The sequence below is a fragment of the Lynx canadensis genome, chromosome X (assembly GCF_007474595.2).
Source record: "Lynx canadensis isolate LIC74 chromosome X, mLynCan4.pri.v2, whole genome shotgun sequence".
NCBI lineage: Eukaryota > Metazoa > Chordata > Mammalia > Carnivora > Felidae > Lynx > Lynx canadensis.
The window spans coordinates 25752913-25767442 of record NC_044321.2 but is presented as its reverse complement, the minus strand read 5'-3'; positions in this window follow the sequence as shown (position 1 = coordinate 25767442).

Below are 14530 nucleotides of genomic sequence, written 5' to 3'. Positions count from 1 at the left end.
GAATGTCCAATATTCTGTGGACATTTTTGCTATTGTAGACCATTGGGCCAACAGGCTCAGGAAATTGTCTCCATTAACAATAAAGTCTCTTTCTGAGTTGTCACTGTGCACCTGAAGTTTGATATTCAATCAATATAATTTACATTATTTTCCTTCTTCTATTGTACTTGTCCACACTGAAGATCGCCTGCTAGACTTTCATTTACTCACTTTATTTTTGTTATATGTTTTTGAGAGAGAGAGAGAGTGTGTGAATGAGCATGGGGGGAGGGGCAGACAGAGGAGGACAGAGGCTCCAAAGCGGGCTCCATGCTGACAGCAGAGAGACTGATGCGGGGCTCGAACTCACAAACTGTGGGATCATGACCAGATGCCCAAACGACTGAGCCTCCCAGGCGCCCCTTTCACTCACTTTAAATTCAAAGAAATCCCACGAATACTCAGTGAGCATGAACTATTATACAACGATGAGACTGACTCTGCCCCCGTATACAGAGCTGTGGTTGGTGCGGTACAATATCTAACAAGCGGTGGAGTGAGACACGTGCGATGACGAAGAATGTTGACGGATTTCCTTTCGATTTATCCCAATTCAGCATCTGCAGTCCTTGCTCATATCTCCTTAAATTTGCTTTCTTGGTTTTTGACCCCCAGCCCCTATGCGGGGCTATAACCAGAATCTCCTCTAAGCACACCGAGAAGCAGGAAAGGGATAGGAACGGGCTACCTTCAGTACGGACTTGAGTAATCAACCCTGGCTTTGACCTTGACTAGGCCTTAATCTCAGAGTTGGCATGATGTGTGGCTAAGGCACATGTGGTAGTGAAACCTCTCCCCTCCCTCCCACAGCACTGATTTCTGTCTCTCTGTGCCCAATGTCCCGCCAGGAACAAGTTCAATGTTCGCTAGGGACCTGCAGAGAATACCTGGTAAAATTGTTTTTTGTGATTCGCTAACTTTGGGGATCTAGGAAGATGAAAAAACCAAATCAAGTGTGAGACAAGTTTTTACAAATTGTCTTCCGCAGGATAGAATTCACTTTGTTTCCTCTTGGAAAACAGAGACGAAAGTCACAGTTCAGGAAGTGAATACTTCAGCTTAAACTGCAAGATGAATTAAAAGATATTTTGTGCCGTCAGGATGTCCTAGCCAAAAGGTTGTGTGACTTTATCAGACTGTTTTCTTTTTTCTTTTTTTTTAAAAGTTTATTTATTTTTGAGAGAGAGAGAGAGAGGATGGGGGATGGGCAGAGAGAGAGGGAGACACAGAATCCGAAGCAGGCTCCAGGCTCCGAGCCGTCAGCACAGAGCCCGACGCGGGGCTCGAACCCACTGAGCGTGAGATCATGACCCGAGCCGAAGTCAGACGCTTAACCGACTGAGCCACCCAGGTACCCCCAGACTGTTTTCTTAACTAAAATAAAGCTCAGGGTTGGAGGAAGAAGAGAAAGTGGAGTTTGGGCTCTAGAAAGTCAGGAACCTGGACCCACTTTGGGACAACCTCTCGTGACCCCCCCCACCCCAAACACACACACATCTGGGGAGGTGGCATGGCTTGAAGGAGGACCATTTTGTGGCAGATGGGACCATAGGAGGCCCGGAAAATGATTTCTGGGTCCCATCTGTAATCTAGAAGCAGCAGACACTTGCGGACCCAAAAGGTAACATTTTCGGCTGCCATGGGAAAATGGACGTTTGCGTTCAGAGAAAGTGTTATTTATTATGCACGTGAGTTTGTGAAGTTGTCGACATGAGACCCCTATTCCTCTGGCCTGTCCTAGGAAGGAATAAGCTAAAGACAGAAACCTCCATCTCTGAAGTGACAGCGTCATGAGAGGGACCAGGAAGAAGCTAGCTTGAGGGCCTGTCCGGGGGAGGAAGTGGACAGGAGGAGGCAAGGGAAATAGGGAACTTTCCTCTCTCTTCCAACCCCCCTCCCTTTTTCCTCCCGTTCTCTGCTTCCCTCCCTTGCTCTGTTCCCCTTTCCTTTTTTTCCTCTTTGCTTCTTTTCTCCCTTCTCCTTCCTTTCCTTTCCCTCCTTCCTTTTCTTCTCCCCCCAACTCTCTTCCACTATTTATTCGGTAAAATGCAAATTTCTGAGATTTCTTTTTTTTTTTAAAAAATTATTTTAATGTTTATTTATTTTTGAGAGAGAGAGACAGAGCATGAACGGGGGAGGGTCAGAGAGAGCGAGACACAGAATCTGAAGCAGGCTCCAGGCTCCGAGCTGTCCGCACAGAGCCCGACGCGGGGCTCGAACTCACGGACCGTGTGATCATGACCTGAGCCGAAGTTGGATGCTTAACCGACTGAGCCACCCAGGTGCCCCGCAAATTTCTGAAATTTCAAATATATTTTTCCATTTTATTTGATGAGATGCTAACGAATAAGAAGTCAATTCGTGCACACTGCCTACAAGAAGTTCAGGGGCGCCTGGGTGGCTCAGTTGGTTACGTGTCTGACTCTTCATTTTGGTTCAGGTCATGATCTCACGGCTCAGGGGATTGAGCCCCACACTGGGCTCCACAATGTCAGTGCGGAGCCTGCTTGGGATTTTCTCTCTCTCTCCCTCCCCGGCTCATGCTCTCTCTCTCTCTCTCTCTCTCTAAATAAATAAATAAATAAACTTAAAAAAAACTTAAAAAAAAAAAGGAAGGTCAAAGAGTGAACACTCCTTACTTCTGCACCTCCTTGCCTTTTGCTCTCCCTAATCGCGAGTCTCATACTACTCTACATTTATACCAATGTATAGGTTGGTATTTGTAGACACAGGGTATTCTACTATCTTGTCCTGGCTTTTGTCACTTAACGATACGAGCTCCCATAGGAAGGAGCACTGGAAAAGGTTTAAGTCACAAACACCCTGTGAGGAGGATGCTCCGAGACCCCACGGTGCTCTCGCTTTCTCTGGGATGGGAAATGTGGAGACCTACACAGCAAATGTCGATACAGAATAGAAGCATTTAACACTGCCTCCTTGGAAGCCGTATCTTTTCCAGGGGGAAGGCTATCCTCACCAAATAAATGAGACTCATTGTTTTTTAGGCACCCAGTGTTATGTGGAGCATAATTCAGTTGAGGCATGGTATTACCCTGAAAAGGACTCCGTGTAAGTCATTCTTTTGCGACAGGCCTCCTACCATATTGACGCTGGTCCATCAACAACATCCTCATCTGTGGATCGACGCTTCCAGACTGCCTTCTCATCTAGCCCTTATTTCCGTGTCTTGTCCACAAGGATACCGTGATGATTAATTTTATGTGTCAACTAGACTGGGCCACGGAGTGTCCAGAGTTTGGTCAAACGTGATTCTGGATGTGTCGGTAAGGGGGTCTGGGCGTGATGCAAACGTTCAATCAGTAGACTGAGTAAAGCCAATTGCCCTCTCTTCTGTGTGTGTGGCCCTCAACGAGTCAGTTGGAGGCCCGAATAGAACAAAAAAGTCAACCTTTCCCCCAGATAGGAGAGGGCTTCTCTTCCTTGACTGACCTTGAAGGGGGACATTGGCCTTCAGACTCAAACGGAAACACGGCTCTCCCTGGGTTTCCTGTGGGCCAGCCTTCAGAGTGGAACTAGCCCAGGGGCTCTCTTGCTTCACACGCTCTCAGACTCAGGCTGGAGCTCTCCCGTTGGCTCTCCCGGGTCTCCAGCTAGCTGCCTGCAGATCTTGGGACTCGTGAGCTTCCCTAATGGCATGAGTCTATTTCACACTATTTTTGCAAAAAAAAAAAAAAAATTTATTTCGTTTTTGAGAGACAGAGAGACAGAAAGGGAGAGCCTGAGTGGGGCAGGGGCAGAGAAAGAGGCGGACAGAGGATCCGAAGGAGGCTCTGCACTGACAGCAGATAACCCTAATCGGGGCTCGAACGTAAGGACTGTGAGATCACGACCCCACCTGAAGTCAGATGCTTAACTGACTGAGCCACCCAGGCGCCCCTGTAATACATTTCTTTATGTGTGCGCCCACACACCCTGTTGGTTCTGGTGCTGTGGAGAACCTTAACATAGACAGTATGACACATTTTTCAGATGCCTTCCTGAAAAGACATACTACGTCTATGGCATTTCTTGAGCTATCGGCCTAGTGACTCTCCGAGAGCACAGAGTTTGGTCAGACATAACGACTTCTCGCTGCATGGATGGCGCCACCTAGTGTTCACAGTCTTCATTTGTAGGCACGCCGCTGCTATCGTTTTAATAGCCTGCTTAATGCCAACTTCAGGATGTACATTTTTTAGACCTTATCTGTATCTTCTACTCTTAACAAATTTGGACATTTATACCTCCCAACTTCGGAAACTTCTCCCGTTTTCCTTTATTTCTGGAGGATGACAAAAGCAGCTACGCCATCATAGTGGATAAGAACTGATAATGCCCTGGGTGATAGCATCTCTGAGTTGGGAGGTTTTAATTCATTGAAAGTGGCTTTTTATACACACATACACATACGCATATACATATTTGTGTATTTTTCGGTACAAATGCAACACTTTGCGTTGCAAATCCTTTTAAACTATATTTTTATTTAAAAAAATTTTTTTTTAACATTTATTTATTTTTGAGACAGAGGGAGACAGAGAGCATGAGCAGGGGAGGGTCAGAGAGAGAGGGAGACACAGAATCCGAAACAGGCTCCAGGCTCTGAGCTGTCAGCCCAGAGCCCGATGCGGGGCTCGAACTCACGGACCGCGAGATCGTGACCTGAGCCGAAGTTGGACGGCCAACCAACTGAGCCACCCAGGCGCCCCTGAACTATACTTTTTAAAGTTTTTAAAAATTAATTTTTTATTCTTCCAAATATAGTCAAACTACATGTTCAAGGTGTTTTAAGTTACCTCTGCTTGTTTTAAAATTTACATTATTATAGGATTTAATTATGTCAGAGGAAGATGCGGTATTCATATTCTGGGCACAGAATCTGAGATTGAAATCGCATCATGAAACACAAAAGGGAAGGCTTCACCAAGGTCATGTGGTGTGGATTCTACTCCTTAAAAAATAGGGTAGAATTTACTTTTTTAGGGTAGGAGGAAACATTGCTTTTGTCATAAGGCATAGATTAAATATAAAAAAATATGCCATTAATTTCTGAAAACATATAGGGTTGCCGCCAAAAAAAAAAAAAAAAGCAAACTTCTCTAAAGTAGCAAATAATACAAAGTCTGGACTCTGCCATCAGTTTTCCTGGAACACAATTTCCCAATAGTTTATAAAGAGAAGTAAATCACAGGTGTCTCACAACTTTGGGAAGAAAGATTCGCACGTTCAGCAACTTCTAAAGTTTGCCCACAAAGGACACAGGTAAGTCTGACACTCTCCTGATCCTATGTGGAAGACTAATTACTTAAAATTAATAACTTAATAAGGGTCAGGATAAAGTCTGTTAGATTCTAGGCCATAGCAATCCTGCATCCAATGCAACAACAAGACCCATTATCACACCATGTGCCCCATTCACAGTTTAATACCAAAGAAACTGCCATGGATGTTTCAAATGTAATCTAGGCTTTCCACTCATTTAATATCAGATTAATTGCTTCAAAAATTTTTTCTATTACATAAATTATATACTTATATAAATGTTACTGTATGTAATTATTTCATTTGTTCATGAAAAATGGTAGAATTAAAATATCACTACTGGGAATCCTCCAGTGAATTAAAAGGAGCTACGAACTGGGCACCCGTGTCCGCTAATGTCAAAAGAGAGAGAAACCTGGGGCGCCTGGCTGGCTCAGTCGGTGGAGCACGTGACTCTTGATCTTGGGGTTGTGAGTTTGAGCCCCGCTCACTTAAAAATGAAATGTTAAAAAAAAAAAGAGAGGAGCCTGAACCTTATATACCTCCCGATGGAAAAATACAGTGCCACACCACGTCAAGATGCCGATTTTCAGAAAACACAAGGAAGAGAGGAATATGTTCAAGTGCACCATGAATATGCAGTTGGCAAAATCTAGACTAGAGAAAATATTGCAGATCGAATGTGCCAGGTTCTTCAGTCGATAAATGGTAAGGAAAAGAAGGGGGGAAAGGGGAAAGCTGTAGATGCAAAGACTCAAAAGACATCAAATTATTTCTGAATGGGCAGGACTACACTAGAGTGTCTATGGGTGATACAATTATTAAGAAGGACAAGGATACGATTAGCTTAGAGGTCAAGATTGTGGTTACTTTCAGAAGGGAGGGGAAGCTGGGATTAGGGATGGACACATGGAGTGGCTTCTGCAATGTCTGGCAAATTTCTTTGAAACAAGAGTCAATGAAGCCAATGTATTTTAATTGGCTGACGTGTCTGAAGTGTCTTTGTTTCATCCTTAATTGTTTTCCTTACGGTTTGGAAACTAACTTAGTCACTTTACTTGTCCTGTAGCGTCCTAGAATTTGCTGATGGCATTAACAGAGTATTTTTGTCTTTTAAATTAGTAGTTAGCTCTAGAGGCTTAATCAGATCGAGGAGTGTTGTTTTTTTTTTTTCAAGAATTCACGGGTAGTGTTGTGTCCTTCCATGAGAAGGCACATAATGGCTGGTTGCCTAATATTTTTATTTAAGATAATATCCTCCCAAATGCGAAAATGCAAATATTATAATTTTTAAAAATACTGGGGCACCTGGGTGGCTCAGTCAGTTAAGCGTCCGACTTCGGCTCAGGTCATGATCTCGCGGTTCCTGAGTTCAAGCCCCATGCTGGGCTCTGTGCTGACAGCTCAGAGTCTGGAGCCTGTTTCGGATTCTGTGTGTCCCTCTCTCTCTGCTCCTCCCTTGCTCCCACTTTGTCTCTCTCTCTCAAGAAGAAATAAATATTAAAAAAAATAAAAACAAATATTGAAAAGTATATTTTCCAGATGCTGCCTTTAACTTTTCAATAAATAAACAAGACAAAATGGGTCCAGTACACTGTCTATGATACTTGGGAATGTTTTGCCAAATTTCAATACTATAAAATTAAAGTCTTCTAGGTTTGAAAAAAATTTTTTTTAATGTTTTTATTTTATTTTTGAGAGAGAGAGAACGAGTGCGAGTGGGGAAGGGGCAGAGAGAGAGGGGGAGACATGGAATCCAAAGCAGGCTTCAGGCTCTAAGCTGTCAGCACAGAGCCCAACGCGGGGCTCGAACCCACAAACTGCGAGATCATGACCTGAGCCAAAGTCGGACGCTCAACTGACTGAGCCACCCAGGTGCCCCTAAAGCCTTCTAGGTTTAACATTTTTTTTTTTTTTATTTCTGAGAGACAGCGAGCGGGCGCAAGGGAGGGGCAGAGTGGGAGGGTGGACAGAAGATCTGAGGCAGGCTCTGTGCTAACAGCAGAGAGCCTGACGCAGGGCTCAAGCTCATGAACTTAAACATCATGACCTGAGTTGAAGTCGGACACTGTTTAACTGTGAGCCACCTAGGAGCCCCTAAATCCTTCTCGGTTTTATGCTGATAAAGGTAATACATGTATCCATTTAAAAACTAGACCTCCACCAAAGGATTCTTTCCACAAGTTGAACTATTCCAAAGCCCCAAAACAGAATATCAAATTTAAATCTTTTTTTTTTGCAAAAATAAATTTCCAGTCTTCTTTTTTGTAATTTTCATTTTTTTTCAACATTTATTTATTTTTGGGACAGAGAGAGACAGAGCATGAACGGGGGAGGGGCAGAGAGAGAGGGAGACACAGAATCGGAAACAGGCTCCAGGCTCTGAGCCATCAGCCCAGAGGCTGACGCGGGGCTCGAACTCACGGACCGCGAGATCGTGACCTGGCTGAAGTCGGACGCTTAACCGACTGCGCCACCCAGGCGCCCCTGTAATTTTCATTTTTAAAATCGTTTTCTAGGAGCTCCAATGGTTTCCAAGGGGAGACCACTGCATTTTGGACAAAATGCAACCAAATTTGAGAGGGCCAATTTACATAAAAGTTCCATATTAATGAAGGTACTTAGATTGATGCACAAAGAACTGCTTCAAAAGTGCCAGCATTTCTACAATCTGGTTAATGACAGGAAGCAGAGAAAACTCATATTGCCATGTTAAAGTATTTTTAGTTTTAGAAGTCAGCTTTATTACAAATATTTTAGAGTTCACTTATTCTGTGTCTTTATTAAAATACTTAAAAATATTTACAACTTTCATTTCAATCGGTAGAATACTACTCCTCGTTTGAATGCAGTCATGAATTTTGTGTTCACTATGACCTATGCTCAATGTTTCTGTTTTATAGGTTTCTTAATTTAGTGAGAACATTGTTCTTACCGTGATGCTGTACCCTACCAAGATTAGTAAATATTTTATCCTATAAAAGGTAAAAGCTTTGTCTTCAAAGTTTAACTTTTTATTTATTATTTTTTAATGTTTATTTATTTTTGAGACACAGAGAGAGACAGAGAAAGAGAGAACACGAGCAGGGGAGAGGCAGAGCGAGGCAGGGGGGGGGGACAGAGGATCTACAGTGGGCTCTACACTGACATAAGCGAGCCCCATATGGGGCTCGAACTCATGAACTGTGAGATCGTGGCCTGAGCCGTAGTCGAACGCTCAACCGACTGAGCCACTCAGGCACCTTGCCTTCAAAGTTTACCTTTTTAATTGAATTTGTAATACCATTGATCTTAATGTCAGATGTTTATCTTTAACAGAATGAGCACTCAAAGCTTTACTTTAATTACATAAATTGGATGGAAGAAATTGAACAATTATTGGAATTAATGGCTTTTCTACTTGAAGCATCTGGGGTCACTAAGAAATTCCTCTTCCGTTCACGGCACAAGCACATTTATAACAATTACATTAGCTTTTTTTACACATGCACAAGAAAATGTGGAACTGGAAATTAGCAGAATTAATTTAGAATAGGTCTTTGATCTCAGTGAAAAGTGGTATGTCCCGTTCCTTCAATCGTCTGCAGGTATGGTCTTAAATAACTATAGAATTTCGTCGTAGTTGCTCCTGCTTCTTGAGCAGATTTCTATTTTCAGGTAGTCAGGGATACCTTTGTGACCCCCGCAGCCAATGACGCATGTTGACAAAGGTTTCTTCTAAAGTGGCACGGTTACCATTTTTGCTTGAGTAATGAAAATCCAGGTCCTAATTACACTTGATATTCTTCCTTTTTTTTTTCTTTTAAGTTTTTATTTATTTTTGAGACAGAGACAGAGCATGAACAGGGAAGGGGCAGAGAGAGAAGGAGACACAGAACCTGAAGCAAGCTCCAGGCTCCGAGCTGTCAGCACAGAGCCTGACGCGGGGCTCGAACCCACAGACTGCGAGATCATGACCCGAGCCGAAGTCGGACACTCAACCGACTGAGCCACCCAGGCGCCCCCCTTTTTTATAGACAAAATGGTTTAGCGCGCAAAAAAAAAAAAAAAAAAAATCATCACGATACGGTAAAACACACATGCAATAAATGACACAACTGTGAAGCCAGAGTGTCCCGTGCGTGTTTCACATAAACCTCACCGATGACCGTCTAGGTTTCGCACTGACCTCACTAACTGTCGGCCTGGTGGCACTGTCGGTGGGTATCGATGAGTTTCTCATGGAGGCACACCTAACAGCTGAATTGCTGGGTCACGGGCTACATGAATTTTGCAAATAAGGTGAGAAGTCCACTCTCAGCAGCAACATACAAGACATCTGGTCAATCCACAGCCTTGACAAATCTGATCGTTTCAGTTTGCATGAGATTGTGACGATCTCTTCTGGGCTTGGGGGCTGCTTGAAAGGAAGGTTTTAAATTACTGCTTCAGTAACTATAATATTAGCAAGACAATTCAAGCTTATAATACGGTCCTCAAGTCAACTCTGGTAAGTTCTATTTTTCTAGGAGTTTGTCCATTTTTGCCTAATTCATTACAACGGATGTGCACTCACACTCATCTTTCTCGTCTCTGCTTTAGCGGACTTAGGTTCCTCTTTTTCATTTATCACTTTAATTTTGCTGCCTCCTCTCTCTCTCTTGAATCTCGCTGGGAGTATGTCTATTTTGTAAATTTTTTTTTTCTTTCCGAACGACCAATTTTGGTCTTTGTTTCTCTTCTGTGTCATTGTTTTCTCTTTCATTAATTTACACTCTATTTTTATTCTGCATGCTCTAAGTTTAATCTTACTTTCAACAGTCTAATTAATTTGCAGCTTTCCTTTTTCTTTTTTTTAATGCTTATTTCTTTTCAGAGGAGGGGAGGGGGCAGAGGGAGAGGGGGGAAAAAGAATCCCAAGCAGGCTCCGTGCTGTCAGCACTGACACTCCATCTCATGAACTGTGAGATCATGACCTGAGCTGAGGTCAAGATTTGGACGCTTGACCGACTGAGCCACCCAGGCGCTCCTCCCTGAAGTTTTGATATGCAGTATTTTTACTAGAATTTACTTTAAAACATATGACGCTTTTCATGAGGAGTTCTTTAGCAGTGTGTTTTTAAAATTTCTGAAAATATGGATGCCGATCAGCACGAAGGATCTGACATTGCACCCTATGTACAAGGGAGGAAGTTAACCTACCTTAGTTTCGTGGATGGTGAGAGAAGATTTGACACATGGGTCGGAGACAAAGGGATTCTCTCTCTCTCAAAAGAAATAAACTTCAAAAAAGAGGATATTTTGTAAAAGTTTATTACTCTGGTTTTTAAAACGATTGTTCTGTGTGTTGTAATATTTCTTTCTGCTTCAGATGGAATCTTTTGAAATGATCTTTCTTGTGAAATTGTCCTGCGCTGCAGATACCTCGATGTACTCGCTTGTGGACCCACATTTCTTGCGATGCGGGATACTTTTTCCAGTACTGGCGATGGGGAAAGGGTCAGAGGCCAGGTCTCACTATGTGTTTGTTCAAGGGAGTTCAGAGAAGTCACTATGGGGGGAATAAGCCCCCTAGAATGGGGAGCCCCACATTTGATCACTCCTCACTCCACCACACTATTTCTTCCCGATGAAGCTTGACCCTCTGTGAGTCCCCCCGCCATACAACATCGGGAGAAGGCACCCGCCCCGGAGGTTGGGAGTCAAGTGGGAAAGTCAATGCGGGAGATGACTCAGTCTGCACCTATTTTCCTCTGATCCTCAGCACTGTCAATGCACTGCCCTGATTTAACTGCTGAAAAGCCCCATGCCAGGGGTCCGAAACTCCGATGGGGTGGTCCACAGTCTTCTCTATACCTGGAGAGTCTCCCTCAGAGAGCAATCTTGGCTGAGGGACCCAGGTGTCCTAGTTCAGCAGCTTGGCTGATACTGAAACTTGAACTTGGGATTATTTTGGAGGAATGAGTTTCATAATCACTGTACCTATTCATGGCCCCTCTGCGGTTGAGAGCATGTGAAATACTCAAAGTGCTGTAAGGTAAAGTGTTCAAAAGAATCAGTTACACGAAATTTCTTATTGCAACTTTAACCATTTGAGGAAATTTAACTAGGACAGCATTTAATGTCCCTGCGTTTAAGAAAAAAATGACTTTCCCTGTGTCTTTCACTCGACATATATGTTTGATATGGTGAACATCAAAGTCCAGGGAGGGGTGATTCTTAAACACAGAAGTCACTCAGGCTTTAAAGGTTTCATTAACAAATGGAAACACATTTAGTTTAAATAAACATTGTAAAAGGTTAAAGTAGCTCAGTGATCAAAAACGCAAAGTGAGGCGACGAGAAGAGACCACCATTTATCAATCAAATTAGAAAAAACTCTGTCAGGATTCTTATTTTGGGCAAGTGTGCAGTGGATGAAAGCTTGGAGGGAATCTTATAATGGCACGGAAGCGAAATATATAGGTGCAAAACTTTAGGTAATAGTATGAAGTAAGTGTTCCGAGTGAAAAATGCAGGTGACACGGTTTCATTTCTGGGACTGTATCCCAAAGAAATAGTAAACAGTTCTACTGTGGTTTAAGCAAGTCTTATTATCTGGATTTAAACGGTGAATCTTTATATAATGACCAAAAAGATACATTTATACATCTGAGAAATTTCATAACTTCCAACTAAGGACCTATGTGACTTTTCTCTCACCTGTCTAGCCCCCTCCTTTCATGATCACTTTTGATTTGTGGCTTTCCAAGCACACTTACTTCGTGTATTTAGGTGTATGGGACTTCCCCAGCTGGTCTGATGCACATCAATCTTTATTTTATTTTCTTAATTCTTTTTTTTCCTTTTTTAAAAATTTAAATTCAGGTTAGTTAACAGACAGTGTAGTCTTGGTTTCAGGAGCAGAACCCAGTGACTCATCCCTTACATATGACACCCCGTGCTCATCCCCACAAGGGCCCTCCTCAATGCCCATCCCCCGTTTAGCCCATCCCCCCTACCCAGCTCCCCTCCAGAAACCCCCCGTTTGTTCTCTGTAGTTAGGAGTCTCTTATGGTTTGCCCCCCGTCTCTGTTTTTATCTTATTTTTCCTCCCTTTAGCCTGTGTTCATCTGCTACGTTTCTTAAATTCCACATGAGTGAAATCATGACATTCTTCTTTCTCTGACTTATTTTGCTTAGCATAATACGCTCTAGTTCCATCCACGTTGTTGCAAATGGCAAGATTTCATTCTTTTGGACTGCCAAGTAGTATTCTGTTGTGTGTGTGTGTGTGTGTGTGTGTGTGTATGTATATATATATATATATACACACCACATCTTCTTTATCCATTCATCAGTCGATGGACATTGGGGCTCGTTCCATAATTTGGCTATTGTCTATAGCGCTGCTGTAAACGTTGGGGTGCATGTGTCCCTTCAAAACAGCATCCCTGTGTCCCTTGGATAAATGCCTAGTAGTGCAGTTGCTGGGTCATAGGGTAGTTCTATTTTTAATTTTTTGAGGAACCTCCGCACTGTTTTCCAGAGTGGCTGCACCTGTTTGCATCCCCACCAGCAGTGCAAGAGGGTTCCCCTTTCTCCATATCCTCGCCAACATCTGTTGTTTCCTGAATTGTTCATTTTAGCCACTCTGACCGGTGTAAGGTGGTATCTCAGTGTGGTTTTGATTCATATTTCTCTGATGAGGAGTGATGTTGAGCATCTTTTCATGTGGTCGGTTGGCCATGTGGATGTCTTCTTTAGAGAAGCGTCTATTCATGTCTTCTGCCCATTTCTTCACTAGATTATTTGAATTCTGGGTGTTACATATGGTCAACTGTTTATGGATTTTGGACTAACCCTTTATCTGATAAGTCATTTGCAAATATCTTCTCCCATTCCATCAATTGCCTTTTAGTTTTGTTGATTGTTTCCTTCACCGTGCAGAAGCTTTTTATCTTGATGAGGTCCCAATAGTTCATTTTTGCTTCTGTTTGCCTTGCCCCCAGAGACATGTCTAATAAGAAGTTGCTGCTGCTGAGGTCAAAGAGGTCGCTGCCTGTTTTCTCCCCAGGATAAAAAACCCCACCTTCAAGTTCTGACTACTAAAATAGCATTTTTGAGTGAAGAAAAATTTCCAGTTGGTTTGATCGTCACGCCAACTGAGGCAAAAATCTCATCATTCACATATAAGAAAGAAAAGCACATCGATGCTTTTTCTTCTGGGAGAAAAAGATTTCAACATTCTTACAGTTGCCATTAGTGCGTCCCAGAATTCTAATCGTAAGGGCGCCTGGGAAATAGTTTTTGCTTTCCAGCCACCACAGGACAGAAAGAGGGTCAAATGGATACTGAATGCCAAGCCACTGTACCATCACACATAATAAAATCCAGCCCCAGAGGACTGCATGATATTGATAATGAGAAGATACTGTTGCTTCCCCTCGATCTCCTGTGACCCTTTTAATTGTTTCCATACACCCTTCCATCAGCTTTTGTGTGCTTAGCTTTCAACCTCCTTTCTACCTGTCAGTTGGAAGCCCGCCATTGGACTCAAGTCCGTTTTGCCCACAGGTGCGGAGACCTGGAACTGTGTAGGAGTTTCTGTACCTCTAGGGTGGCCTGTTAGGGACTGAACGTGCGTGCTGTTCCCCATCACCCAATTCATTTGTGGAAATCCTAACCCCCAAGGTGATGGTATTAGGAGGCGGGATGTCTGAGAGGTGGGATGGGGGGGGGCCCTCATGATGGCATCACTGCCCTTATAAAAAAAGACCCCGGAGAGTTTTCTCATCCTTTCTCCCAGGTGAGGACCCGGAGAGATGGTCTCCTGTGGGACTTCCCGAGCTTCCAGAAGTGGGAGAAATAAATGTCCATTGTGTAAGTCTCCTAGTCGGTGGTATTTTTGTTATAGCGGCATGGAGTAAGACACAACCCTCAGCCAACAACAGCCGAAGAACGCACTCGTGGGAAAGCCTCACCCCCTCGTCTCTAACTGGGACAAACTCCAAGGCCCTATGCTCGCAGAGTTGCGCTGCGGGACCAGGCTGCAGCTGTCTTCCTAAGCATCTGGCCTGCAATCGCAACCTTGCTCGCCTTCTCCCGCTTTTTTATCCTGCTGCCTTGTTCCCACCCTTTTACCCGTTTATCCCAAGAGCACTTCCTTCTTCAATCCAATGCACAGGGATCCTTGCCCTGGAATACGTTTCTAGGGAGCCCAACCCCCAAATGCCCCATCCATCAATAAGGATCATAAGAAGGGTAGCAG